Source organism: Salmo salar, chromosome ssa21, assembly GCF_905237065.1.
Source record: "Salmo salar chromosome ssa21, Ssal_v3.1, whole genome shotgun sequence".
Classification (NCBI taxonomy): Eukaryota; Metazoa; Chordata; class Actinopteri; order Salmoniformes; family Salmonidae; genus Salmo; species Salmo salar.
Genome location: NC_059462.1, coordinates 58692496 through 58698495, shown reverse-complemented (window position 1 = coordinate 58698495; position 6000 = coordinate 58692496). Strand labels below are relative to the sequence as shown.

Below are 6000 nucleotides of genomic sequence, written 5' to 3'. Positions count from 1 at the left end.
AGAGAATACACACCCTGTTACACACAGCACAGAATACACACCCTGTTACACACAGCAGAGAATACACACCCTGTTACACACACAGCACAGAATACACACCCTGTTACACACACAGAGAATACACACCCTGTTACACACACAGCAGAGAATACACACCCTGTTACACACACAGAGAGAATACACACCCTGTTACACACACAGAGAATACACACCCTGTTACACACACAGCAGAGAATACACACCCTGTTACACACACAGAGAGAATACACACCCTGTTACACACACAGAGAATACACACCCTGTTACACACACAGAGAATACACACCCTGTTACACACACAGAGAATACACACCCTGTTACACACACAGAGAATACACACCCTGTTACACACACAGCACAGAATACACACCCTGTTACACACAGCAGAGAATACACACCCTGTTACACACACACACAGAGAATACACACCCTGTTACACGCACAGAGAATACACACCCTGTTACACACACAGCAGAGAATACACACCCTGTTACACACACACACAGAATACACACCCTGTTACACACACAGAGAATACACACCCTGTTACACACACAGAGAATACACACCCTGTTACACACACAGAGAATACACACCCTGTTACACACAGCAGAGAATACACACCCTGTTACACACACACAGAGAATACACACCCTGTTACACACACAGAGAATACACACCCTGTACACAGCAGAGAATACACACCCTGTTACACACACAGAGAGAATACACACCCTGTTACACACACAGAGAATACACACCCTGTTACACACACAGCACAGAATACACACCCTGTTACACACAGCAGAGAATACACACCCTGTTACACACACACACAGAGAATACACACCCTGTTACACGCACAGAGAATACACACCCTGTTACACACACAGCAGAGAATACACACCCTGTTACACACACACACAGAATACACACCCTGTTACACACACAGAGAATACACACCCTGTTACACACACAGAGAATACACACCCTGTTACACACACAGAGAATACACACCCTGTTACACACAGCAGAGAATACACACCCTGTTACACACACACAGAGAATACACACCCTGTTACACACACAGAGAATACACACCCTGTACACAGCAGAGAATACACACCCTGTTACACACACAGAGAATACACACCCTGTTACACACAGAGAATACACACCCTGTTACACACACACAGAATACACACCCTGTTACACACACAGAGAATACACACCCTGTTACACACACACAGAATACACACCCTGTTACACACACAGCAGAGAATACACACCCTGTTACACACACAGAGAATACACACCCTGTTACACACACAGAGAATACACACCCTGTTACACACAGCAGAGAATACACACCCTGTTACACACACAGAGAATACACACCCTGTTACACACACAGCAGAGAATACACACCCTGTTACACACACAGAGAATACACACCCTGTTACACACACAGCAGAGAATACACACCCTGTTACACACACAGAGAATACACACCCTGTTACACACACAGAGAATACACACCCTGTTACACACACAGAGAATACACACCCTGTTACACACAGCAGAGAATACACACCCTGTTACACACACAGAGAATACACACCCTGTTACACACACAGCAGAGAATACACACCCTGTTACACACACAGAGAATACACACCCTGTTACACACACAGCAGAGAATACACACCCTGTTACACACACAGAGAATACAGAGAGGGGAGGAGTCTGTTAACCACACGGCTACGGTAGGAGAGGGGGAGAGCAGAGTCTCTGTGTTCAGGTCTGGAGGGAGGGAGGGGAGAGGGGGAGAGCAGAGTCTCTGTGTTTAGGTCTGGAGGGAGGGAGGGAGGGAGGGAGGGAGGGAGGGAGGAGGGGAGAGGGGGAGAGCAGAGTCTCTGTGTTCAGGTCTGGAGGGAGGGAGGGAGGGGAGAGGGGGAGAGCAGAGTCTCTGTGTTCAGGTCTGGAGGGAGGGAGGGAGGGAGGGAGGGAGGAGGGGAGAGGGGGAGAGCAGAGTCTCTGTGTTTAGGTCTGGAGGGAGGGAGGGAGGGAGGGAGGGAGGGGAGAGGGGGAGAGCAGAGTCTCTGTGTTCAGGTCTGGAGGGAGGGAGGGAGGGGAGAGGGGGAGAGCAGAGTCTCTGTGTTTAGGTCTGGAGGGAGGGAGGGAGGGAGGGGAGAGGGGGAGAGCAGAGTCTCTGTGTTTAGGGTCTGGAGGGAGGGAGGGAGGGAGGGAGGGAGGGAGGGAGGGAGGGAGGGAGGGAGGGAGGGAGGGAGGGAGGGAGGGGGAGAGGGGGAGAGCAGAGTCTCTGTGTTCAGGTCTGGAGGGAGGGAGGGAGGGAGGGAGGGGGAGAGGGGGAGAGCAGAGTCTCTGTGTTTAGGTCTGGAGGGAGGGAGGGAGGGAGGGGAGAGGGGGAGAGCAGAGTCTGTGTTTAGGTCTGGAGGGAGGGAGGGAGGGAGGGGAGAGGGGGAGAGCAGAGTCTCTGTGTTCAGGTCTGGAGGGAGGGAGGGAGGGGAGAGGGGGAGAGCAGAGTCTCTGTGTTTAGGTCTGGAGGGAGGGGAGGGAGGGGAGAGGGGGAGAGCAGAGTCTCTGTGTTTAGGTCTGGAGGGAGGGGAGAGGGGGAGAGCAGAGTCTCTGTGTTCAGGTCTGGAGGGAGGGAGGGAGGGAGGGAGGGAGGGAGGAGGGGGAGGGGAGAGGGGGAGAGCAGAGTCTCTGTGTTTAGGTCTGGAGGGGAGGGAGGGAGGGAGGGGAGAGGGGGAGAGCAGAGTCTCTGTGTTCAGGTCTGGAGGGAGGGAGGGAGGGGAGAGGGGGAGAGCAGAGTCTCTGTGTTTAGGTCTGGAGGGAGGGAGGGAGGGAGGGAGGGAGGGAGGGAGGGAGGGAGGGAGGAGGGGAGGGGAGAGGGGGAGAGCAGAGTCTCTGTGTTTAGGTCTGGAGGGATGGAGGGAGGGAGGGAGGGAGGGAGGGAGGGAGGGAGGGAGGGAGGGGGGAGAGCAGAGTCTCTGTGTTTAGGTCTGGAGGGAGGGAGGGAGGGGGGGAGAGGGGGGAGAGCAGAGTCTCTGTGTTTAGGTCTGGAGGGAGGGAGGGAGGGAGGGAGGAGGGGAGGGGAGAGGGGGAGAGCAGAGTCTCTGTGTTTAGGTCTGGAGGGAGGGAGGGAGGGAGGGAGGGAGGGAGGGAGGGAGGAGGGGAGGGGAGAGGGAGGGGGAGAGCAGAGTCTCTGTGTTTAGGTCTGGAGGGAGGGAGGGAGGGAGGGAGGGGGGGGAGAGGGGGAGAGCAGGGTCTCTGTGTTTAGGTCTGGAGGGAGGGAGGGAGAGGGGGAGAGGGGGAGAGCAGAGTGTCTGTGTTCAGGTCTGGAGGGAGGGAGGGAGGGAGGGGAGGGAGGGAGGGAGGGGGGGAGGGGTGTTCAGGTCTGGAGGGAGGGAGGGAGGGAGGGAGGGGAGGGAGGGAGCAGAGTCTCTGTGTTCAGGTCTGGAGGGAGAGAGGGAGGGAGGGAGGGAGGGGGAGGGGAGAGTCTCTGTGTTTAGGTCTGGACAGAGGGAGGGAGGGAGGGGAGGGAGGGAGAGGGGGAGAGCAAAGTCTCTGTGTTCAGGTCTGGAGGGAGGGAGGGAGGGAGGGAGGGGGGGGAGGGAGGGAGGGAGGGGGGGAGGGGTGTTCAGGTCTGGAGGGAGGGAGGGAGGGAGGGAGGTAGGGGGGGAGGGAGGGGGGAGGGTCTCTGTGTTCAGGTCTGGAGGGAGGGAGGGAGGGAGGGAGGGAGGGAGGGGGGGAGGGTCTCTGTGTTCAGGTCTGGACGGAGGGAGGGAGGGAGGGGGGAGGGAGGGGAGGGAGGGAGGGGGGGAGGGAGGGAGGGAGGGGGGAGGGAGGGAGGGAGGGGGGGAGGGGTGTTCAGGTCTGGATGGATGGAGGGAGGGAGGGAGGGGGAGGGGGGGAGGGAGGGAGGGAGGGCGGGAGGGGGGGAGGGGTGTTCAGGTCTGGAGGGAGGGAGGGAGGGAGGGAGGGAGGGAGGGAGGGAGGGGGAGGGGGTGTTCAGGTCTGGAGGGAGGGAGGGAGGGAGGGAGGGAGGGAGAGAGGGAGGGAGGGAGGGAGGGGGGAGGGTCTCTGTGTTCAGGTCTGGAGGGAGGGAGGGAGGGAGGTAGGGGGGGAGGGTCTCTGTGTTCAGGTCTGGTTGTCTCTATTAGAGGTCGACCGATTCTGATTTTTCAACACCGATACCGATGCTGATTATTGGAGGACCCAAAATATCCGGACGATTAATCGGACGATTTTTATATATATATTTGTAATAATGACAATTACAACAATGCTGAATGAACAATGAACACTTTTATTTTAACTTAATATAATACATCAATAAAATCAATTTAGTCTCAAATAAATAATGAAACATGTTCAATTTGGTTTAAATAATGCAAAAACAAAGTGTTGGAGAAGAAAGTAAAAGTGCAATATGTGCCATGTGAGAAAGCTAACGTTTAAGTTCCTCGCTCAGAACATGAGAACATATGAAAGCTGGTGGTTCCTTTTAACATGAGTCTTCAACATTCCCAGGTAAGAAGTTTTAGGTTGTAGGAATTATAGGACTATTTCTCTCTATACCATTTGTATGTCATATACCTTTGGCTATTGGATGTTCTTATAGGTACTACAGTATTGCCAGCCTAATCTCAGGAGTTGATAGGCTTGAAGTCATAAACAGCGCTGTGCTTCAAGCATTGCTAAGAGCTGCTGGCAAACGCAGGAAAGGGCTGTTTGAATGAATGCTTACGAGCCTGCTGCTGCCCACCACCGCTCAGTCAGACTGATCTATCAAATCATAGACTTAATTATAATATAATAAACACAGAAACACGAGCCTTAGGTCATTAATATGGTCGAATCCGGAAACTATCATCTCGAAAACAAAACGTTTATTATTTCAGTGAAATACGGAACCGTTCCGTATTTTATCTAACGGGTGGCATCCATAAGTCTAAATATTGCTGCTACATTGCACAACCTTCAATGTTATGTCATAATTTCGTAAAATTCTGGCATATTAGTTCGCAACGAGCCAGGCGGCCCAAACTGTTGCATATACCCTGATTCTGTGTGCAATGAACGCAAAATGACACAATTTCACCTGGTTAATATTGCCTGCTAACCTGGATTTCTTTTAGCTAAATATGCAGGTTTAAAAATATATACTTCTGTGTATTGATTTTAAGAAAGGCGTTGATGTTTATGGTTAGGTACAGTCGTGCAACGATTGTGCTTTTTTCCGCAAATGCGCTTTTGTTAAATCATCCCCCGTTCGGCGAAGTCGGCTGTCTTTGTTAGGATGAAATAGTCTTCACAGTTCTCAACGAGCCAGGCGGCCCAAACTGCTGCATATACCCTGACTCTGTTTGCAAGAGAAGTGACACATTTTCCCCAGTTAAATGAAATTCATGTTAGCAGGCAATATTAACTAAATATTCAGGTTTAAAAATGTGTATTGATTTTAAAGAAACAGTACTTTCCTGCGAACAACAGCAAAGGACCTTGTGGAGATGCTGGAGGAAATGGGTACAAAAGTATCTATATCCACAGTAAAACGAGTCCTATATCGACATAGCCTGAAAGGCCGTTCAGCAAGGAAGAAGCCACTGCTCCAAAACTGCCATAAAAAAGCCAGACTACGGTTTGCAACTGCACATGCGGACAAAGATCATACATTTTGGAGAAATGTCCTCTGGTCTGATGAAACAAAAATAGCACTGTTTGGCCGTAATGACCATCGTTATGTTTGGAGGAAAAAGGGGGAGGCTTGCAAGCCGAAGATCACCATCCCAACCATGAAGGACGGGGGTGGCAGCATCATGTTGTGGGTGTGCTTTGCTGCAGGAGGGACTGGTGCACTTCACAAAATAGATGGCATCATGAGGAGGAAAATTATATGGATATATTGAAGCAACATCTCAAGACATCAGTCAG

At 52.2% G+C, this 6000-nt stretch overlaps 1 protein-coding gene across 1 annotated transcript in view; it reads left to right on the top strand.

Annotated features, from left to right (window-relative positions):
* Positions 1-6000, top strand: part of map3k13 (mitogen-activated protein kinase kinase kinase 13) — a 97482-nt gene that overhangs the window by 41226 nt on the left and 50256 nt on the right. The gene's annotated exons all lie outside the window — the stretch shown is intronic.